A 25,463-nucleotide genomic window follows, 5' to 3' on the forward strand; every position below is an offset into this window, starting at 1 on the left:
TTTTGGCGGAAAACCAGGGCATCTCAGATATTCATAGGCGCTTGCAGAATGTCTACGGTGATCTGGCAGTGGACAAAAGCACAGTGAGTCGTTGGGCAAAGCGTGTGTCATCATCGCCGCAAGGTCAAGCAAGACTGTCTGATCTCCCGCGTGCGGGCCGGCCGTGCACAGCTGTGACTCCTGCAATGGCGGAGCGTGCGAAAACACTCGTTCGAGATGATCGACGGATCACCATCAAACAACTCAGTGCTCAACTTGACATCTCTGTTGGTAGTGCTGTCACAATTGTTCACCAGTTGGGATATTCAAAGGTTTGTTCCCGCTGGGTCCCTCGTTGTCTAACCGAACACCATAAAGAGCAAAGGAGAACCATCTGTGCGGAATTGCTTGCTCGTCATGTGGCTGAGGGTGACAATTTCTTGTCAAAGATTGTTACAGGCGATGAAACATGGGTTCATCACTTCGAACCTGAAACAAAACGGCAATCAATGGAGTGGCGCCACACCCACTCCCCTACCAAGAAAAAGTTTAAAGCCATACCCTCAGCCGGTAAAGTCATGGTTACAGTCTTCTGGGACGCTGAAGGGGTTATTCTGTTCGATGTCCTTCCCCATGGTCAAACGATCAACTCTGAAGTGTATTGTGCTACTCTTCAGAAATTGAAGAAACGACTTCAGCGTGTTCGTAGGCACAAAAATCTGAACGCACTTCTCCTTCTTCATGACAACGCAAGACCTCACACAAGTCTTCGCACCCGAGAGGAGCTCACAAAACTTCAGTGGACTGTTCTTCCTCATGCACCCTACAGCCCCGATCTCGCACCGTCGGATTTCCATATGTTTGGCCCAATGAAGGACGCAATCCGTGGGAGGCACTACGCGGATGATGAAGAAGTTATTGATGCAGTACGACGTTGGCTCCGACATCGACCAGTGGAATGGTACCGTGCAGGCATACAGGCCCTCATTTCAAGGTGGCGTAAGGCCGTAGCATTGAATGGAGATTACGTTGAAAAATAGTGTTGTGTAGCTAAAAGATTGGGGAATAACCTGGTGTATTTCAATGCTGAATAAAACAACTCCTGTTTCAGAAAAAAAATGTGTTGCATTACTTATTGAACTGCCCTCGTAGCAGTTCATGACAAATTTCAAAACTCCGCCATCTCTCTCCCCACATCCACCATTGCTGGCGGCTCACCTCCAACTGCGCAACGCTACGCGCTGTTCAGAGCCAGCTGCCTAACACTACAGTGGCGAGTATTACAACAATGCAAAGCAGCCACAGACTGCACACAGCACAGCCAGTGATTTTCATACGGAGGTGACGTTACCAATAAAAAAACCTAAACAGCCTACTTACATAGCCCCCATGCTCCCCACAAAAAATTTTACAAATTGTTTTGGGCACTGGGCAATACATATTTGTTAAAATTTTTCATAATCGTAATTACAATAACAAAGAAATCAAATGCACACACTTATTGATACAATGTTGGTCAAAAGCTAAAATTTTCTCACAGTCCATAAAGACAGACCTAATCGTTCATCACATTGCAGTGTTTTTCTCAAAGTCTGAACAGTAAAAGAAAGTGCACACGGAAGTAGTGGATTTCCATGCAGTCTTGAAGAAGTAGCGTTGTCCTTCCAACGGAAGGACAGTGCTGACTCTTGACATGCTGACAGGTAATGGGCCACAACAGAGCAAACCCACAGCGGAGTCAGTCGAAGTTTTGAAGAGTATTGGTGGGTAGGTCATCACAGAGCAGACCCACTGTAGTCCTGGTAGAGATTACGGTATTGGTGGGCCACCAGAGGTGCCGACCCACTGCAGTCCTTGTAGAAATAATGGTATTGATGGATCATCAAAGATGCAGACCCACTGTAGTCCTTGTAGAGATGGCCAGCAGCCATCCGTTGTGACTGTGCAGGTGCACAATCACCATTGAAGAGTCTTGCGGATAATAGAGCAAGTCCATAACCACCACTTGTGCACTCACAAAGTTTTTGGAATTGTCCTTAGTACCAGCAATGCTGTTATCCAGTCCCTTGCTGAATTATCAACACATGTGCAAACACTAACAGTCCCTGCTTCTCACATATTGTCCATATACTATGACCAACAGAAACGTGTGCAGTGAAATGTAACTTACAAGTTATATAATTTGATGAACTAGTGTCAATTACAATTTTATAACAGAAGAATACAATTACAAAGGTACAAAATACATCATTAAAGAACATAACAATACAGATAACATTTGTAGTAACAAACTTTACAAAAGAATCGAAATAACATATACATCAGTGTTACAGGAATTATGACATAAGTGAATATATAAAAGATCAGAATAACTTTTGAAACATCAACTTCACACATGAGCAACAAAACAGAACAGATAAATAATGTCTAAACATCTTTACAAAGTAAATAACATATTATTTATGCAAATTATATTTGAGGATAACAGTATTCCTCATCATGGTGAATGTAGCTTAGTATTAGAAGAGAAAAAAATTCTATGAAACAGTACACAGAGACAGGAAGAAAACAAATACACAAGGGTACACAAACACATAGGTGGATGACACAAAAGGAAAGGACAGGGTTTGTTTTACCGCAGTATTTTGCATGGAGATCTCCCTTTGTTCATCATTATTCCCAAAAGTACTATCTAAGCTGGCTTTCTGTATTTTAACCATATTTCTTTCAAAATAAATATGGCTCATTGTACAATACTCATTTAGGCCCAAATCGTTTTCATATAACTTTCAAAGCATTCTTTCCCTATTCTCCATAGTTAGGTTCTTATATAGTCTACCCCCTCTTGAGCTAACTTAAATCTACTGAGCTCAGATATTAAACTAAGGGACGAGGCAATGCAGCAGCAGAAAAGAATTAACACAAACAGCAATGATCAAAAATACAAATGGCGTAGCAAGCAGCATAAATTACAACTAATATAAGGCAATGAGCAGCAAACAAGAAAAATAAATCAGTAGTAAAACTGGCTTAGAAGAGTAACACAAATTAAAATTCAGTAGCACTATGCCTGGCAAACAGCAGAAGCAATAAATTATATCTAAACATGACAAAGCTCAAGTAGAAAAATATTACAGTAAAGACAACAATGCAGACAAGGGAAATGTATATTCACATCTTAATGTCTATATAATTAAAGTGGTGCACCACAAAAACTAATTCTACAAAAAATTACTAAGTACTAGAAAAGAAAATTATGTATGCAGTTCCTGTGAAGGTAAATGTCTTTTTGTGCTCCCTCATTTTTTTGGAAATATATCACAAAACTATTATTTACTGGATCTGTAGACAGAAAATATTTATATTAGTACACCTATAAAATTTTATTTTAACCAATGCTGCAGTGCAGCTAGAAACTAGATATTAAACAAAATGAGTAAATAAATACATAAAGCAAGCCATATGGCATTTCTCTCAATTAGCAAGACAATAGCTGTGAAATGTTTCTCATAGTGTCATTAGGCATTTTAGTAAATATCATAAATTAAGAGCTCCTCAGTGTAATCATATGTTTTCAAGTTCGACCGTGTCGTTTTTGCGATGCTCTCTACAAAGGAACGTCAATAGCGAGGATAATGGCCTCCCTTTTTTTTTTTTCTCCACCTAATGGCTTTTTCTCAAGGCGGCTGGCACACTTGGTCGCTCACAACGAATTACGTCACGGTCACTTACCTTTCATACCGAAATATTTACGACAGCAGTTTTCGCTACAGTGACAGTCTCATATAAAAAAATTCACAGGTTGAGAATTTGGTTACAAATGTGTAGAAACAATATCTTATGAATATAACAGTGTTCAAAAAATTTTTGTCGGCATTGTAATACACGCACGCATTTACACACATTTCATAACTCTTAAAGTATGATTCTTGGTTTTCAACATCCTTTTCCACACTCATTATTCCTTACCTTATTCGTCGACACTTCTACAATATTTCATCGTAACAGATATGTAGCATAATCAAATAACTCATATAGCATCAGCTTACTGATCATAAACATACCGCAACAGCATAATACACATAGTCATCGTAATAATATCATAACACCTCAGTCAAATCTCAAAAACGTCGTAGCTTTCTGCAATAATTTCAAACCCTAAAAAATTCTCTCCTCATGTCAAAAGTGTCATCTGCCTCAAACGTACTTTAAAATCATGATCTCATACCAAATACATCATTCAAAGCTCTCATAGTACCACAATGGCTCCGAAAAAATATGAACAGTTCACAAAGTACTGACAAAATGCAATTTCATAAGTGTGAAGTTATTCAACTGTGTAATTACGTAAACATCTGTCACTAATGTAGTAAAAAAATGTTTGTTTCTTTGTTAAATAATCAGATAGCTGTGTAATTTATGTGTTAGAGAAATATGGTACCAATGTGTAAAGTTGTATAAGCAAATACCATATTAGCTAGGGATCCTTGTGCTTGCCAAACACATGATACACAAAGTAAGTGTGTACCCCCCTGAGGATTAATGTAATTATACCCTCAGGTGTTACAGATTACAGCAATCGAATGAAATATATCACGGAAAACTTTGTATCATTGTACTTCAAAAATCTTGAAAAATAAATGGTTTAAGTACAAAATTAATCACTCAAATGCGTGTCCTGTAGCGCTAAATGTGCATCTTGCTGTAAGATAATTCTATGGAAGTCTCGTAGTTATCGTCCTCCAAAAGCTAAGTTCAGCAGAAGTCAATGTACTTACCTCATGATAAACAAAAGTGAAATGCTTTGCGTATAGATATCTTAGTTATTACACTTATTGTTGTGATGAAGAAAGTACTGTGCTGTAACGTATTGTTGTGCTACGGAAAAGGCTGTCTCATTGTAGCTATACCACAAAAGTTACTACTAAAACATGTTTTACTTTCCAGAAGAATTCAGAAAAATTGTGCAGATATAAAACAGATACACCGCAAAAGCAACAATGTAAATTGTGTCACACATTAGTAGCGTCGTGATATAGTCGTGTAGCTGTCACATAAACTAACCTCTGTGTCATCTGGTATCTCTCAGAAAGCACTTTAATTTCAGAATGTATTTTCAAGTAAACCAAACTGTTGCATTAAAATCTCATTAACAGTACTGGTAAATGTTCTAAGTATGTGAGCCTGATAGTCGTTACGTAATCGTGCAACAAACAAGCAAGAATGCACACACACAATAACACTGTGTCGTCTGTTCACAATAACAATGCATTCGTAATTTCTGTTTAAATAAGTTCTCTTGGTTCTTGATTGGATATTTAACTTCAAACATTGTTGTATGTTAACAAATTCTAAGTCTGACAAAGCTTACTAGCAATGTAAAGTGAAAAGTTATATGGCAAAGACAAAGTTAAAAAGCAGATTATCTTTCTATAAACGGTTTTACATGTGAAATGTGGTGTAAACCTTTACTCTTCCTAGTACGCAGAGTTTCAACTTCAACGCAATTATCATGTGGTATACGTCGGATTCTGTAAGGTCCATTGTAAACTAGAAAGAATTTGTGACTCAAGTGTTTCTTCTTATGTGACAATGAATGAGCTTTAATGAGAACTTTCTGACCAATATACAGGGTGATTCAAAAAAAATACCACAACTTTAGGAATTTAAAACTCTGCAACGACAAAAGGCAGAGCTAAGCACTATCTGTCGGTGAATTAAGGGAGCTGTAAAGTTTCATTTAGTTGTACATTTGTTCGTCATTGCAGCCAATAAAGTTTTTGGTCCCTTTTTATTCGAAGGTGCTACTGTAACTGGACTACAGTATCTGGAGATGTTAGAGAATTGGCTGTTCCCTCAGCTCGAACAAGAAGCACAACAATTCATATTTCAGCAGGATGGAGCGCCACCACATTGGCACTTATCTGTCCGTAACTACCTGAACGTCAACTACCCGAGGAGATGGATCGGCCGCCAGGCAGCCCGTGACAGAGCACTTCATCACTGGCCTCCAAGAAGCCCTGATCTTAACCCGTGCGATTTTTTCTTATGGGGGTATGTTAAGGATATGATGTTTCGGCCACCTCTCCCAGCCACCATTGATGATTTGAAACGAGAAATAACAGCAGCTATCCAAACTGTTACGCCTGATATGCTACAGAGAGTGTGGAACGAGTTGGAATATCGGGTTGATATTGCTCGTGTGTCTGGAGGGGGCCATATTGAACATCTCTGAACTTGTTTTTGAGTGAAAAAAAACCTTTTTAAATACTCTTTGTAATGATGTATAACAGAAGGTTATATTATGTTTCTTTCATTAAATACACATTTTTAAAGTTGTGGTATTCTTTTTGAATCACCCTGTATAATTTCTTTACATTTGCTTTACCGTGTAGTTTTCTCCTTTTGTCAGCTGCAGATTTTATATTTTTAATAGCCAAATCAATTATGTCTTTGTGTCGAAGTTTACGTGTATTCGGGAAAGGTACAAGCTCTCTGATTCTGTTCGGTGGTTTTTCATTCTTCAGTACAAGAGTAGGTGGTAAAGCAGTGGAGTCATGAGGCATTTCATTCAGCACGTTTTGAAATAAGTGTAAATATCTGTCCCAATGCTGATGCTTTCTGTGGCAATAAAGTCTGCAAAGCTTATTGATTTCTTTCATAATCCGTTCGGAGGGGTTACAATGTGGTGAGTACAATGAAATAAAAACAGGTTTGATTTTATGGTTGCGAAGCATGCGTGACCAAACAGCAGATCTGAATTGCGGTCCGTTATCTGAAATGACTTTACTAACGTGTCCAACTTCACGTAAGAAATTTTTAACAAAGGCGTTGGATACAGATCGTCCAGTGGCTTTACGTAACGGTGTGAAAGAAACAAATTTTGAAGTAAGTTCAACAGCGACTAGAACGTACGAAAATCCATTAGATGTTCTGAAAAGCGGTCCCAAGAGATCAACAGCAGCAAATTCTTTTAATTTAGAAGGAATGATAGGAAACAGCGGAGCACGATGGGAGATAGTAGATGGTTTCGCCTTTTGACAAAGTTTACAAATAGACAAGACTCTTCGAATTCTCTTTTCCATATTGTTAAAATAACAAGTCGTTCGAAGAATATGATAACATTTTCGTGGACCAAAATGTGCGTAGCTGAAATGAATGTACGAAATGAGCTTATTAACAAAATCGTCTGGAATGCAAAGTACCCATAGCTTGTCATCAACAGTGCAGCGTTTAAAGAGTATGTTGTTTCTAACCAGGTAATAATGCCGAATCTGAGTGTGTGCCTTTTCATGCTATTTACTTTTGATGTCTTTCCAAATCGGATCTTTATCTTGTTCATGAGCAATGTCCTTTAAAGATGTGGTGATGAAGTTTTCAAAGGCGACTTTCTGAATGTAAAGAATACTGAAATTTTTCTCAATGTTGCCTTCTGTGTTACTTTTCTCAAGCCCAGCCGGTGCGCGTGACAGCGCGTCCGCAACAATGTTCTCCTTGCCGGGAATGTAGACTATTGTGAAGCGGAATTCTTGCAGAAACAATGCCCAACGTTTGAACCTGTCATGATTTAATTTTGAAGACATTAGAAATTGTAATCCACGATGATCACTGTATACTTTTACGTGCTTACCAGAAAGAAAGAAACGGAATTTGTTAAATGCCCAAACGATAGCTAAAGCTTCTAATTCAGTAACGGAATAATTTTTTTCAGATTTTGTTAGCACTCGGCTAGCAAAAGCAATGGTTTTCTGAACAGTAATGTCATTTTCTATGGCTTCTTGAAATAAATGGGCACCAAGACCGACTTTAGAAGAATCCGTGCTAAGGCAGAAATCTTGTGACAGATCTGGATGAGCTAGTATTGGCGCGTTAAGTAGAGATTCTTTCAAAGAATTGAATTCCAACTGTGCTTCTTCGTCCCAGTTCCAAATAGTATTTTTTCCAGTGAGAGAACAAAGTTTTGGTGTAACAAGAATTTGCATATTCAGAAAACGACGGTAAAAATTTACGAGACCTAGAAAACTGCGGACTTGTCTTTTTGTGGATGGAACTGGAATGGCTCTGATTGCTTCTAACTTTTCAGGATCCGGCTGAATGCCTTCAGAAGAAATAATATGTCCCAAAAACCTCACCTTTGACCTACCGAATTCAGACTTTTCCAAGTTAACTGTAATTCCAGATTCTGCAAAAATACGTAACAAACTGTTGAGGATGCGATTATGTTGTTCCCATGAAGCTTCTGCTATTAGAATATCGTCCACATATAAGGTGATGTGACGTTTTAAGAACTCAGGTAATATGGAATTTAGCCCGCGAATGAATGCTGCTGAAGAAATGTTCAAACCAAAAGGAAGTTTTCGAAACTGATAACAAACGCCGAAACAAAGGAAAGCTGTGTATTTTCTACATTCTGGATGAAGTTCGATCTGATAAAAGCTGGATCTGAGATCAATGGAAGACAACACGTTTACACCATTAAAATTGTTTCAGGAATAATGATAGTATTGTTTTGTCTCGAATCTAAGACAAGCCTGATCGATCCATTTTTCTTCTCAACAACATGTAATGGATTGTTGTATGAGATGACTGCAGGCTCAATAATGCCCTCGTCAAGCATAGATTGTATTTCTGTTCTAACACGGTCCCTATAATGCGCCGGAATTACGTATGGTCTAACACAAAATTTAGTATGCTCACGAACACGAAATTGGTATTGAAATCCCTTGATTGTTCCTGTTTTGTGAGTAAAAACTGTAGAATGTGCTTGTAAAATTTCAAGAAGGTCCTGCCTATCAGTGTCATTACAATTCTCAATTGTTTGAATTTTATTCTGAATTAACTCATTAGTATCAAGTGCGCCGTCGATATCAGCCCTGTCAGTACTTGCAGAGTGATTGTTAGTGTCAAGTTCCGTCGAAAATTCCGAACTGTTGTCTAACAGGAGGTAAAGCCGATTAATTTCTTCGTCATGGTTTGAGAGCCAATCTTCAAATTTCAAAGCTACTGACTTACCTTCTTTTTCAAAACTTATTTCAGCATCGTGAAAGCTTAAGATTGCTTTGTATTCATTCAAAAAGTCTACTCTCAGTATAATTTCCGTCGACAATAATGGAACAATAAGAAAGTTCATAGAGAAGCTGTGGCTTTGACAAAAGAATTCTAAGTTGGTTTGTTGGCGTACATCTACACTTTTTCCAAAGATTGCACCTTGTAATTTAATCTTACGTAACGGAAGTATGGGGCGATCGTTCGATTTGTTGCATTTGTTAAAGGCTGTTTCACTAATTACTGAAATGGGATTGCCAGAGTCAAGTACTGCTGTAAATTTTACGCCATTTACTGTAATGTGAATCACAGGATATGCAATGTTGTTATGTTTTACGTCGTGTTCTTGGAGTAAGATGTCCCTAATGTCTTCCATTTTTACGTAATTACTAGCTACGGCAGCTGCGTCGTTAGTCTCATACGAACGTTTTGTGGCTGCCTGCGGTATGAGTCATTGCCTATTGTCTCTTTGTTGGCGCGCGTCGTTATTGGGATTTGGAGACCTAACTTCTACAAATTCACCGTGACGAGAGGGCCCTGCCCTGTTTAAATCCCGCCAGTTCTGATGCAATTCAGGTCTGTCGTTACGATCACATCGTCTGTCGTCATGTTGGTAGTTCCTGTAGTTTCTTTCTTGTCGGTTAAGTGGTGGAGAATTTCTCCCTGAATCGTAACTGCGCGCTGGACCGTTGCGTCTAAAGTTATTCTGTCTCCCGTAATAATAATTATTTTGGTTCCCATATTGTCTGTTCCTCTGATTGTCTCTGTAATAGTCATTACCGCGGAGAGGTGATCTTTCCCTGTAGTTATTACTACTCTGCCAACGGTTGTCATACAGGTGGTGTCTGATTTGGTCACGATTTACGTTATAAGAATAGCCTTGTCGTGTATTATTTCTGTCATCGCGGAATTGCGACAGATGTGACCTGTAATTGTTGTGTTCCTGTTCTCGCGTTCCGCGATTGTCAGTGTCAATTTCCAGTTCTTGTAACAGTCCCTGAAAAGCTTCAATGTCGTCTTTGCAACGTCCTGCTAAAATAATATGCCGTAAATGTTCAGGTAATTTGATTAAGCAAATTCGGATGAGTTCTGAGGGGCTGTATGGGTTTGAAAGATATTGATTCTTATGCAACATGTCTTCAAAATATTTGACAAGACTGGAAAATTCTGATTGTTCAAAACGTTTCATCATTATGATGCTATGTTTTACTCGGTCTTGTGTAGCTTGAGACCAATACGCTGAGAGGAAGGCATGATAAAATTCTTCTTCACTGTGACAATCGTGAATGACCGATCGCATTCTTACAGCTGGTTCATTCTCCAAGTAGCCACACATAAATTCTAACCTGTGCTCCAATGACCAGTTGGGGGGAAAACAATGAGAGAATTGATGGAGCCACGCTTGTGGATGAATGTCGTTGCCAGAATTCTTAAATGTTTTGAATTTACGTGTAGTAATGAACAGCTTATAGTCAAAGTCATCATGTCGGCGAGTCGCATATCGGTCATTGTTACGTCGTTTCGGCGGTTCCACTTCAAAATTCGGTGCACCTTGCCAATTTCTTTCATAATTTCCGAAATGCGCTGTGTTATTATTTTGTGGCTGTTCCGTATTTCTATGTCCCTCTTCCTGTACTGGAGCGCGAGTGTCCTCTGAAATATGTAATTCTTGTATTACCTGCGTCAACTGATCTTGTACTTCCCGGATTTCTCTTTTGTACAGTGTATTGATTTGATTTTGATTTTGTTTGAATTTTCTAATTTGTTCATACTCTTCTGTGTCAGTGAAGGCTACAGGTCTTGTGTCATTCAGATCATCATCTACCTTTGTAGATAAGTTAGTGACCTGATGCGAAAGTTCGGCTACTTTCTCCGATAGTGAACACATTTCCTCAGTGTGTTTTTCTGAACCAAGTTTCAGAGTGTCCATTTGTGTTGAAATCGAATCTACTGTGTCCTTCAAGTTTTCCTGAGTTTTTGCAAGTTGCGTAACCGAATCGGTAGATGCAACTGAGTCAAATTTAGCTTGCAAGGTCTCATGATTTTCATGAACAGTAGTTTGCAGTTCTTTTATGGCTGCTTCTTGATTCTGTAGTGCATTTTCATGACGCGAAAAAATAGGTTGGAAATGCTCGCAAATTTGTGTTTTTACGTCATTACAGATTTTTTGACATTTCGATTCAATGTGATGTAACTCAGTAGTTAAATCCTCACGTGTTTGTTCAAGAGTTTGCTCCAATGAGTCTAACTTTTGAAGATTTTGTTCCATTGTGTCTAACTGTAGCTGTGTTTGTCTCTGGTATTGTTCCATTGTGTCTAACTTTTGAAGCTTTTGTTGTGTTTGTCCCATTTGTTGTATTAATTGTAATAACAATGCACTGGTGTCTGGAACATGTTCCTCAGTGCTTTTCGGCAGTGAATTTGCACCAGCAACATTCACATTTTGACATGCAGAAAATGTGTCTTGACTTATTTGAGAAAACGGTGAGGACGCAAAACCTGAATCTACAGTATTTGCAAAATTGTGTCCTGTCATTTCGGATTCCTGAGCCGAGCTATTGCCGACCGATCGATCGATAATGCTTCCCTGCTCACTAATTGTTTCACTGCCTACGCTATTGTTTGCAGCCCGCTCCATTTCCCTATGCACAGTTACCAAATTACCGCAACGCAATCTGACTTTCAAAAATCCCTACAAAAGAATGGCCCTGACTAACATTAAACTATACCTTTCACAAAACTTACCTCACAAAAATCTTGGTTACTCCCACTACTGCAATACAGCAAGCGCCACTACTGCCAGCTAAATAAAAGATTCAAACTATGGAAGGCACTAACTACTGATAGGGATAGTTAGCAAATGAAAGATATTAATAGAGAACAAACAATGTATTTACCTTGATATCATCATTTATAAATATAGCAGTTCATGACAAATTTCAAAACTCCGCCATCTCTCTCCCCACATCCACCACTGCTGGCGGCTCACCTCCAACTGCGCAACGCTACGCGCTGTTCACAGCCAGCTGCCTAACACTACAATGGCGAGTATTACAACAATGCAAAGCAGCCACAGACTGCACACAGCACAGCCAGTGATTTTCATACAGAGGTGACGTTACCAATAAAAAAAACCTAAACAGCCTACTTACAGTTGGTAGTTGTTTTTCTTCAAATTTTTCCCAAGAGTCCATGTATTTGTATGAATAGGCACCTTTTTTGATTACCAAATCTATCAAGTCTGTCAGGAAAAATTTTCTGATGTTTTTCAACTGTTGTCTAGTCAAATTCTATGAAAGCTTGTCTAGTGATGATGCCATAAACTTGAATGTGTCAACGAATCTCATCGTCAAGTTCTCTGTTCTCTTCCCAAAAGTGATGTATCTGTCCTCGTGGAATGAGATCTACCTCTTTATCATCGTAACCAAGTTCTTTCACGAACAAATGTGAGTCGTATCCAGACAGATTATGTAAGTAGATTGGCACAAAAGTTGGATGTTTGAGCTTAAGACTGCAAACACTGCATAGTGGATCAACGTATTTTCCAGTTACATTATCATGGTGATGAACCTTATTATTTTTTTTTTCTTATAGTGACATTCTTTGTTCTTCAGCAGTTAAAGGAGCCATTTCTTCAATTTCAGAATAAATTCTTCCAATTTCTTCAACCTCTTTTTTCATGCATTCTATAAATTTTTATAGCATTTATGTCCTCTGTACACGACTAAATCTTTATAATGTCCATGTAGTACTTAATATAATAGCGGAATCCACTCGGTTCATGTGTTTGATACTTCATTGTGTATGAGAAGGTGGGGTCTGGCTGGCAGTTATCCACCTTCAACAGTAAACTTTCAAAATGAGCGTAAATGGTGAAAGGGACCGTCTGCGTGTGTTGATAACTTTTGAATCCAACATATTCTCCCTTATCTGGCATATTCACCTTTATGGGCTTCTTGATCATACATTTCTCTGTATGATCATCCAACTTCTGCTTGCTGTTGAAATGAAGCAAGCACATGTCACAAATAAATTTTGCTTTAGTATGTTTGTTGATTTGCCTCGAGACGAGTCGAGACAAATTTTTTATGGTACAATAATGTGAGTTGTCTCCCTTCTTGAAGTAGAGTAGGTTTACATATCTTTCCTTCCTACATTTCGTAATTATTAATTGATACACTCGAAATTTTTCATCAAATGAATAAACATTGATGGACACATTGGCCATATTCTCAATTTTTTGAACATGATCGACCACTACAGGAAACTGAACATTTTTAAGCTTCTGATCGAGCTCAAGACCAACATTTCTATACTTCGCTACTCTGTCTGAATGTATGTCTTCAGGATACAAAGCTGATTTTAAAGCCCACAGAAAACATTTTTGATCACCATTTTTTATGTTTATGCATGCATTTTTAACCTTTACGGCACTAGATAGCTCGATGTATGATGACCATCTTATTGGATCATATTTGTTAATTTCTAGTTGAAGTCCAATAATTCTGTTGAATGACCAACCTGATTCTCGCACCAGAAAATCATACATTCTTGACATGATACAACGATTAAGCACGTCCTGAAGACTGCTTAAGCTGTTGCTCACATGATTCTGATACTCACAAACAAGTGTCATTGCATCTTCAATCCATGATGTATTCTTAGCTCATGCTTGACAATTTGCATAATTTTCGGCTTCACTGCAGCCGAGAGGTGGCCAGGCTCAATCGAATTGATGTTCTCAAAATTTATGGTCTGCAGCCTCTTCGACCTGTCGACTACATAGTCTCTAACCGTGTTTCTGCGTCTCGGTTCAAAAATAGCTCTAAGCACTATGGGACTTAACATCTGAGGTCATCAGTCCCCTAGACTTAGAACTACTTAAACCTAACTAACCTAAGGATATCACACAGATCCATGCTCGAGGCAGGATTCGAACGTGCGACCGTAGCAGCAGCGCGGTTTCGGACTGAAGCGCCTAGAACAGCTCGGTCACAGCGGCCAGCCTGCGTCTCGGTCCTTCAAATAAGTTCGTATGGAATGGAAACGATTTTTCATCATTAGCATGAGTTTTTTGTGTCGTGAAGACGTCGTCGTCATCGTCACCAATATTATAAAATGGTAATTTGCTCCAAAGATTACGTCCTGCAGGACGTCTTATATCGCATGTCGCACGACGATGTGCTACAACAAATGTAATTAGATCAGCCTTGTTCAGTCTGCTGTAGCCACTCAATTGATGTATCCCACAATGCTCAGGAAGTTGGACAAGCGTGAAGTAATTCATCCACGTCGTCATGTTATCCATGTAGTTCTCCATCCTCCTAGCGCTTAGTGCAGGTACTGGGGGTAATGGAACACATCCACGTGCTGACGTTGACAGAGGACAAATGTAAACATAAGTAGAATGCACAACCTTTATTCTGTCAACCGCCGTCGTCTGAATAGTTGTGTGAGTAGAATGTACACCAACGAAGAGAAAGTAGAAATGCTACTCACCTATGGGGAATGTAAGTTAACAGAACAGTAATTGCAATACTGTTTTCTTATGTATGGGTACATTTAATACAGTAGTTTAGTCCTTTTCAAGACTGTCGTGTAGAGTAGGCATATAGTAAAGGCTGTCCTTCCTACAAGTTGCATCGATATAGTGTTTCTTTTATTGTTGTTGTTGAAGGTAGGCGAAATGCTACGCAGGCAGCGGAACTGCACAGAGAGCGATATCGTGACAAGAACCCACCTTCCCGACGGATGTTTTCTCGTCTTGTTGCGACGCTTCGGGAAACGGGAAGTTTCAACCCACGGCAAAGTAATCGTCGTAACACTCGCACAGACGAAGCTGCCGGAGTTACTGTTCTCGCTTCCGTTGCTATGAATCCACATGTGAGCACAAGACAGCTTGAACACGAGACTGGCATTCCTAAAAGCAGTGTACATCGTATTCTTACACGTGACCGGATCCATCCTTACCATGTACACCTACATCAAGAATTATTTCCAGAATCGTGTACAGTTCTATTAGTGGGCACAGCAGCAAATTCTCGTTCTGTTTACCGATGAATGTTCCTTCTCAAACAAAGGACAGGTAAGTACAAGGAAAGTGCATTATTGGTCCAGATACAACCCGCGATGGCTTAGACAGGCGGAACATCTGCGTCAGTGGGAAGTTAACGTCTGATGTGGGACGCTTGGTACTACAATTATTGGCCCTTATTTCATTAATGGTACTCTAAACGACACAGCGTACGCCAATTTCCTCAGATGAAACCTTCCTCCTCGTCTGGATGAAGTGCCGCTAAGAACCAGAATGCTTAAGTGGTATCTACACGATGTATTCAAGAGGGAACTCAAGACTTACATATTAGGAACGGTATAGCCACCATTGTTGTGCCCCTCTCATCTTTTTCTTTCTTCTCTCCATCATAGCTTCGAATTTTACCATTCTATTTCTCTTCCTCTAACCTATCTACCTCTTCTATATCTCTTTCACCCCATTCCATCGTCTTTTGTCTCTGCTTGATGAGAATAACTCACAAGCTGCAAGAATATAACGAGAAAATTCCCGACTAGCAATAGGACTGACATTCATAAAAGAAAAATATGTTTACTTTCATATACATAGTCATTATTATTATTATTATTATTATTATTGATTGTTATAATTATTTTTTGATTGTTATAATTATCATTGTACTACTTTTATAATCTCTATTTTTTTTCTTTAACATTAATACTGTATAACATGTTATATGTCCTTAATGTTCTGTAGAAACTGAAATTTGTTGAATCTGAGTATGCCTGGTTAGGTGTAAGAGAGGGCCTGAAGGCCCTAATCTTGCCAGGTAATATAAATGGATAAATAAATAAAATAAATGTATGTCCATCACATAATGGCTTGCGTGCACTTCGCGTTCTGAACCGAAGGTATCCTGCCAGATGGAGTGGTCGAAGAGGAACAATTACTTGGCCTGCTAGGTCTCCTAATTTAAATACTTTGGACTTTTTTCTTGGGGAATGCATTAAAGACGTTGTCTATCGCGATATTCCAACAGCTCCAGAGGACATGGAGAAACATTTCGTGCTTGTTTGTAATTCTCTTCAGCAGGATACACTGGAAGCAGTAAATAATTCTTTCATTCATCCAGTGTATCGGTGTCCAGGGTCACCACTTTGAGCACCTTTGAATGTTCTACTCCTGGGCAATGGTACAGAAGGGTCAAAGTCAATTTTGTGTTATGTTTTTACATGGTTTTCATTTGTTTTCTGACAACTCCAGCAAGTGGACGAGTTTGTGATCGCGGGCTCGAAGTCGGTGTTGTGTTATTAATTAATAACGCTGTGTTTCAGTGAATGGTACTCTATGATACATTTTTGAATTGGTCTTTAGGAGAGAAAATGAGTTACCGAATGAAAAGTACAGGGTGCCATTTAAAAAGGTCATACCGTGGTTCGTATGATAGTAGCTGAAAAGTTTGTGGGGCAAATGTTGCATGGGCCATAACATGGCGTTGGCTTTTTGTTGTTAGGTGTGGTTGCGTCAGAGATATGAAAGTCAACTTTGCTTCTAAAATGGAATGCTATAGTTTAATGCTTATTTTCTGATAGCGGCTGTCTTGACGAATCCAATGATTTGTAATAGTAAGGTCTTTGAAACGTCCATTTACAGAAGGTGTTCGAAGTGATGACCATTCGTATCAATGAAGTGCTAAAATCTTCTTATTATGGATTAAGTGGTATTCCTTATCACTCCGCACTAATAGAAGCATATGCTCTGACAGTTCTCTCTCGCATATCTTCAGGTGTAGTTGGAACGTTACGTGAAACAGGCCATCATGAGATCAATGGCGGCCTGCGTGCAGTATGGTCTGTACATCCCTGATATACATAGTATACGAAGAAGGGCATCGGAAATGATCAGATGCTTATTTAACTCACGGGAGATAAATATGGCATTGAAGCTCAGTCTGAATTGGTTACACTGCATCCATATCTTGAGAAATTTCGTGAAACGATAGATACAAATTAAAATGCACACATCAAAAAAGTTTTGCATCACCTCGGTTCCGAGAGTTTCGGAACCTGTACAGGAAATTGGAATAGAGATCAACTTAAACATCATTTCCGCCCTTTTATTGCTCATGAAAACCACACATTGTATGTTGTACCACCATACAGCGAGACCTTCAGCGGTGGTCCAGATTGCTGTACACACCGTCTAATACCCAGTAGCGCATCGTCTTGCGTTGATGCATGCCTGTATTCGTCGTGGCATACTATCAGCAAGTTTATCAAGGCACTGTCGGCCCAGATTGTCCTAATCCTCAACGAGGATTCGCTGTAGACCCCTCAGAGTGGTTTCTGGATCACGTCGGCCATAAACAGCCCTTTTCAATCTATCACAGGCTTGTTCGATAGGGTTCATGTCTGGAGAACATACTGGCCACTCTAGTCGAGTGATGTCGTTGTTCTGAAGGAACTTATTCACAGGATGTGCACGATGGGGTCGCGAATTGTCGTCCATGAAGACGAATGCCTCGCCAATATGCAGCCGATATGGTTGCACTATCGGTCGGAGGATGGCGTTCACGTATCGTACAACCGTTACAGCGCCTTCCATGACCTCCAGCGGCGTACATAGGACCCCATAATGCCGCCCCAGAACAGCAGAGAACCTCCTCCACCTTGCTGCACTCGCTGGACAGTGTGTCTAAGGCGTTCAGCTTGACCGGGGTGCCTACAAACACGTCTCCGACGATTGTATGTTTGAAGGCATATGCGACACTCATCGGTGAAGAGAACGTGTTGCCAATCCTGAGCGGTCCATTTGGCATGCTGTTGGGCCGATCCATACCGAGCTGCATGGTGTCGTGGTTGCGAAGATGGACCTCGCCATGGACGACGGAAGTGAAGTTGCGCATCATGCAGCCTGTTGCGCACAGTTTGAGTCGTAACAAGACGTCCTGTGGCTGCACGAAAAGCGTTATTCAACATGGTGGCGTTGCTGTCAATGTTCCTCCGATTCAAAATCCACAGGTAGCGGTCATCCACTGCAGTAGTAGCCCTTGGGCGGCCTGAGCGGGGCATGTCATCTACAGTTCCTGTCTCTCTGTATCTCCTCCATGTCCGAACAACGTCCGCAGCTCGTGGTCGTGCGGTAGCGTTCTCGCTTCCCGCGCCTGGGTTCCCGGGTTCGATTCCCGGCGGGGTCAGGGATTTTCTCTGCCTCGTGATGACTGGGTGTTATGTGATGTCCTTAGGTTAGTTAGGTTTAAGTAGTTCTAAGTTCTGGGGGACTGATGGCCATAGATGTTAAGTCCCATAGTGCTCAGAGCCATTTGAACCATTTTGTCCGAACAACATCGCTTTGGTTCACTCGGAAACGCCTGGACACTTTCCTTCCTGATACAAAATAACAATGCAGACGCGATCTAACCGCGATATTGACCGTCTAGGCATGGTTGGACTACAGACAACACGAGCCGTGTACCTCCTTTCTGGTGGAATGGCTGGAACTGATCGGCTGTCGGACCCCCTCCGTCTAGTAGGCGCTGCTCATGCGAGGTTGTTTACATCTTTGGGTGGGTTTTGTGACATCTCTGAACAGTCAAAGGGACTGTGTCTATGATACAAGGAATCACTTCAAGAAAACGGAGAAAAACTCACGAATACATGTTTTCTTTGGTTTTCGCCTTTTTTATTTCGCAGTGACAGTTATGCAAGGTATATTAGTTAAATACCGTCTTTATGTAATACAGTTTAATTCAGAACAAACGCGTTTTTCTGTATGCTAAAGTGTCTTCACTGACCTGGTTGCTACAAAATGGCGAGATAACAATTGTTTTTCATAACAGAAAAAGTGGTTCCAATGGCTCTGAGCACTATGGGACTCAACTGCTGTGGTCATAAGTCCCCTAGAACTTAGAACTACTTAAACCTAACTAACCTAAGGACAGCACACAACACCCAGCCATCACGAGGCAGAGAAAATCCCTGACCCCGCCGGGAATCGAACCCGGGAACCCGGGCGTGGGAAGCGAGAACGCTACCGCACGACCACGAGATGCGGGCCCAGAAAAAGTGAACATAGCTTCCGTTTTCAGGGCAAAATCTACGGACGCCTGCAACCCCTCTACATACCACTCCCATCCGAACCATGAATATGAAATAAGATTAATAACGGTTTGCTTCGCCCTATAAAAGCAGATAGTTTTCCCAAGCTCCCTATCCTCTGAGATTTGCTTTCACTTCCTTTACTGCCTGTTCAAGGAACAACATAAACGGTAGCCACAGTAGGTCACTGTTATTTTCTTTTCTTTTATGCTGTACTTGCATCTTTACTTGCAGTTTTAATGTTGACACGGGGCATCTGAAATTTCGAAAATTAATGTTAATGTCATGTTAAGAAAGCTGTAATTAACCGTTAAGAAACAGCTGCAATGTTTTACGGCAGTTTATTCGACGTATTTGGACGTTGCATACCATCTTAAGGAGCATACATGGTTATTACAATGATATTTCTCGACATTTGCGGTTACTTGATGATAGTATATACGCTTGAAACGTGTGTTGTAAGGTGCAGTAAAGTACTGTGATTGCTTCGGGAGAAGTTTCAATCTGTCTTTACATGCTAATTACTGGCTAGACATTAAAGTTTTCAGTCAAAGGTAATCGCCTTGCTCTATACTTTATTCCTACTTTTAAAGATTTGTTTTCGTTTTCTGTTCTCAAAAGCTTTTCCAGTTCTAATGTTGTAATGCATACTAGTTCATTTAAGGCTTGTTAGCTTTACTGAATGTACATCTGCATCCATCTACATCATACTCCGCAAGCCACCTAATGATGTGTGGCGGAGGGTACTAAACCACTATCTGAGCCCTCCAATCCTGTAGTGCGTGGGAAGAAAGAATGTTGGTAAGCCTCTGTATTGGCTCTAATTTCTCGAATTTTCTCCTCGTGGTCAATACGCGAGATGTATGTGTGTGTGTGTGGGGGGGGGGGGGGGGGATAAGAGTAATGTGCTGTCCGTCTCCTCCTGAAGACTGAAAAGTGCTGTCCCGAAATTTCAACAGTAAATCTCTCCGTGATGCACAACACCTCTCTTGTAACGTCTGCCAGTGGAGTTTGCTTAGCATCTCCGTAAGGCTCTCTCGCCAGCTAACGATACCGTGACGAAACGCGCCGCTCTTCGTTGGACCTTCTCTATCTCCTTTGTCTCTATCTCCTGTCTTGTAGGGTCCCAGATAGATGAACAATATTCAAAAATCGGGCGAACAAGCGCCTTATAAGCCACTTCTTTCGTGGATGAGTTACGTTTCCTTAAGATTCTTCCGATGAATCTGAGTTTGGAGTCTGCTTTTCCCACTATCTGTTTTATATGGTCATTCCACTTAAGGTCGCACTGGCTATTTTACGGCAGACGCTGTCTCCAGCGGTTTGTCATCAATAGTGTAGCTGTACAGTAGTGGATTTCTTTTCCTATGTACGCGCAATATCTTTCATTTACTTACATTCACGGTCAGCTGCCAGAATCTGCACCATTCATCAATTCTCTGCAGGTCGTTCTGCAAATTCTTACTACCTTCTGGCGTTACTACTTTGGTATAAACAACTGCATCATCTGTGAATAGCCTTAAAGTGCATCCGACGCTTTCTACTAGATCATTTATGTATATTGTGAACAGAAACGGTCCTGTCACACTTCCCTGTGGTACTCCGGATATTACCTTTACGCCTATCGATTTAGTTCCGTTAAGAGCGACATGTTGAGTTCTAACTGCAAGAAAGTCTTAAATACTATCGCAGGTCTGCTCCGATACTCCGTAAGCTCGTATTTTTTTCATTAAACGGCAATGCGGGACGGTGTCAAATGCCTTACTGAAATCAAGGAACGCGGCATAAACCTGAACGCCTTTGTCCACCGCGCTGTGGATTTCAAGGAGGAACAGAGCGACCTGAGTTTCGCAGTATCTTTGTTTGCGGAATCCATGTTGATTTTTTTACAGAGGAACTGTTCATTTTCCAGGAATGTCATAATTCTTGAGCATAAAACATGTTCCATAATTCTACAACAGATTGACGTCAACGATATAGGTCTATAATTGTGTGGATCTGTCTTACGGCCTTTCTTAAAAACGGGAATGACCTGCGCTTTTTTCTAGTCGTTAGGTGCCTTTCGTTGCTCAAGCGATCTACGATAAATTATTGCTAGTAGGGGAGCAAGTTCTTTCGCATGATCTTTTTAGAATCTTATAGGTATCTCATCTGGTCCTGTAGCCTTTGCACTATTAAGCGATTGTTGTTGCTTTTCAATTCCGCGATCGGTTATCTCAATCTCAAATGTAAAGTCGGCATTGTTTCTTGAGATGCTCGCATACTTTAAATCAATTCTCTTTGAGTGTTTTTGCATTGTTTTAGCATTTCCCGACTTCAGCAGCAAAAATTTTGTAACAAGTTTTCCCCATTTTTAATGATACTGCGCAAATATTTAAAATACTCATTGTGATTTTCATGTTATCCACATTATGGATTAAAGCGGAATGAATTTCTAGGTAATTTACTAGCTGCAGTCTTAAGGATCTCGCCATTACCTGCCGTCCGGCAGAAGTTTGGAGAACCACGTTGTGTTGATCTTGTGGTGGAGGAAGACGGTGGAATGTTGGCTAATAGGAGTATCACGATTAATATGCTTTATTGCCTCCTTTTTTCCCATGTCGTACCGGGGGCTAGAATACACTTGCGGTAAATACTGTCTACCGTAAGAGACTCTAAAAGGAGTCCTGTAACTAGCCGAACTTTTCACGTTGACGATTCGGCTGTCGCCGGCCGAAGTGGACGTGCGGTTAAAGGCGCTGCAGTCTGGAACCGCAAGACCGCTACGGTCGCAGGTTCGAATCCTGCCTCGGGCATGGATGTTTGTGATGTCCTTAGGTTAATTAGGTTTAACTAGTTCTAAGTTCTAGGGGACTAATGACCTCAGCAGTTGAGTCCCATAGTGCTCAGAACCATTTGAACCATTTTTCGATTCGGCTGTTATCAGGACAACCGTCAGTTTACCTCACATCACAATCTCTTCCTCAACCTTTCTGGCTGATTTCGTTACGGATCTCTTTTAGGATTTCACCTCCAATTTACCAAATTTCACAAAAATGCGGACCGTTTGTGGAGGGATGTCTTAAGGTGTGCACAATCTGTCGATCACGCGTTGTGATCCACTATACTTCCTGTTCAGAGTATTTGCGGTAATAAGGAAAGAGGAAGGGGGGGGGGGGGTTGTCGTCACGTACCGTCACGGTGGTAGCCCCCTGACAACGCTGGGATCGCACTGCTGATGCCTGAGCTGTAGCCTCGCCACGTATGCTGAGGAGTTGGTGCCTGTCCGCTTCGCGGCACAGGAATTCCGGACAACGGCTACTGTGCCAGGTGGCCTTTACCGTGGGTCGGTGGCGCCCTTGGGAAGAGCCTACGATCTACGTGAGTGGTATCGGAGCGGACGATCCGCAACAAAACGGATCAAAATAACACATTACCGTTGGCGTGTCAACGCGGCAGTCTCTGCGGAAAGCAAACAAATTTCAATACAGACACTTACAACGTCATGGCATTTCTATCTTTGCCCGCGCCCTAAGATGATAGCCAGGCAAGAAAATATGGGCGTAGACAGTTCCCTCAGTTCTTGGTATATTCTGGAACAGGTGGAGAAACTTTGGAAACAACGAAGCTACCGTTTATAGTTGAAAATGTTGAGGATAGGGATGGCGAAATTGCTTCACTAAAGGAAAAATGGATGCCTGTTAAAAGAAACTTTGAATGCTAACGAATCACAGGCATTTCAGGCCAGTGACAAGCACCGAATTCAAACTCTCATCTTCCATCTGCACCTAACGTTACAGTCGAAGAACTGAGCGCTAACATAAAGTAGCTCGGAATACATTGTGACATTGTAGTCACGTATCAATATTCGATGTTTAATCTTTTTTTTTTTTTTTTTGCTCAGTTCTGGCTATATTTGGTGAAAGCACAAGGCTGGCTAGCTCTGGAGTAAGGTTTCAATTTGTCTTACTGAAAAGCGAACTGGCTGAGTGGCCGCATAAACTCTCTGGCCTGACTACAGGAGGTCCGTCACGAAGGCTCTGGTGGAAGGGAGCAGGTCTCACAAGCAGTGCTTTTAGCGGAAGCGTTTGCAGCAAGTCCCTGGTGGGCCCTTTCGGCTGAAAATGAGACTTTCTCCTCTGAAAGGAGGATAGCTGTGCCTGTCGGTGTGGCAAAACCACTAGCCTGTTCAAAAATCTGGCTGTTCAATCGTACGAACCTTGTCCAACACCGTGCTTTGGCGCAACGGGCTCTACCGGTGAGCGGATCGAGACTAGGAGTCGATACCAAGCCTCTGCATATTAAAATGCATTCAGTGAGTGAAGAGTGGGAAAATTCATCAGGCTTCTCCTGTATTCTGGAAAAGAAAGCGAAATTCTCACTGGTCACTGTGGCAATGGCTAGAAGTTCCCCCTCCATGTTGAATTTTTCGAGAAGTAGAGATTCGGGATGAGACAACATTCTTCTGCCTGTTTTGCTGTGGGGAAGCCGCCTGGATCTCTACTGATCCATAACACGGCGGTGGCAGCTTTTCTCTACCGACGTCTCAGCCTTTTTCTTCCGGTATGGACATGTATGTCGTGCCTCAAGTTCGATGGATTCTATGTAAGTTTCTCATTTTGCAGTAAGCGCTGTCCGTTATCTGAGTCTCTCACAGTTAGCAGAATTTACTGCGGAACTTGTCTTGCTTCATTAACTGTGTTAATTCGTGGGTGATACACTCACTTACTTTGGATTTACGAGCTGTGCATGCATTTGCGAAGGGACATGCACTGCGGTGATAATAGCCGTGATGAAATACTTGAAATGTATTCGCAGGTGCAAATATGGACAACCATCAGGTGTATAATGGGGTGACGACAGTGAAAAATCTGTGTCGCGCTGGAACTCGAAGCCAGATTTCCTGCTTAGTGCGAGCTGTCGCCCTACCATTAGGCTACCTGAGCAAGATTCACAACCAGACCCCAACACATGATTGACGACATATAGAAGTTTGAGTGTGGCTGTGAGTTGTGCTCGGACAGCGTAATGGTAAAGTGACCGCTCGCGCTAAGTGGGAAATCCTGTTTCGAATCCCGGTCCAGCACAGATTTTCACTGTCGTCGTTCCATTATACAGCTGACGTTTTTCCACATTCGTAACTGCGTATAAATGCCATGTTTTATATCAACTGTACTTTTCATCGTTTCTTTTATTTATATGTAGTATATGAAGTTGTATTTATTTTGCATGTGATATTTTTTGTGACTTTAGGACATTTATTTTCATAAGTACTCTTTGTAACTGCGATCCCTCGGCAGTAGGCTCTCGTTCTTGCGTTGATTAAAATGGACAGAGCAGATCGAGTGCTTTCTAGGGAAGCTATGTAGAGCACCACGGAGGACAGTCCTGTAGACAAAAGAATTTTAGTGCAGAATCTCCCGAGGAGGGGTGGCAGCAGCAGTTACTTCGCATGGGGTGCAATGAAACACACAGAAAGCTGAGAAGAGTGAAAACAGAATTGCTTGCGAAACAGGACTGAACGAAACACACAGCAGCTTATGGTGGACGTTCCACTCTGGCTAAAATGCTAATGCATGTCGAACAAGGTAGAAAAAAGCTAAGGAAGGAGACAGAAAAAGCAGAATAAGATAGAAAAAGGCTGAAGCGGGTAGGAAGTAAGCGAGAGAGGAAATAAAACAAGTCTGGTCAAAAATGCAAAATCTACGAAGGTTGATTTTAGATTCGCATTGATCAATGAGAAGTTAGATTAAGTTTCGGAAGCAATGGAAAGCGGTGCACCTAGGCCGGCACAGTCCATAGCTAATCTGGAAAAGGTAGAGGAAACCAATGCCTCTCTTTCAGGAAAGATGCAGAAGTTTGAAGACGTTAACAAATCTCTTTTGCAAAGAGCACGGGCTCTGGAAGACCGACCAGGACCAGACAGCACTGAATCTGTACAATTTGCAGAGACAGAACAGATCGTCTCGCTCAGAATCGAAGTAGACAGATTGAGAAAAGCGGTCGTCGCTGTTGTTAGTATCCGATAGTGGGCTGAGGAGCGAAAATGTAAGTAATGTAAGGGGAATTTCGGAGTCTAATGGTGCGTCCTCATCCATATCAGAAAGATTTGTTAGAGAAAAGAATGAAAATGATGGAATATTTGACGAGGATTGCTTTTCTCTGTGAGAAGAAAATTCCAAACTTACACGTAGGCAGGAACCTATGTGTGAAAGCATGGATGGCCTAGTGTAGAGACAGCCTACCGAACTCATGGCCGATAAGGCGGAAATCAGAATTCTTGAGCAGCCGTTTAAGCGGTGAAGGTGTTACAAATAATCAGAAACTGTGCAACCAGTGCAGATTTCTGA

The sequence above is a fragment of the Schistocerca nitens genome, chromosome 9, assembly GCF_023898315.1.
Source record: "Schistocerca nitens isolate TAMUIC-IGC-003100 chromosome 9, iqSchNite1.1, whole genome shotgun sequence".
NCBI classification, from domain to species: domain Eukaryota; kingdom Metazoa; phylum Arthropoda; class Insecta; order Orthoptera; family Acrididae; genus Schistocerca; species Schistocerca nitens.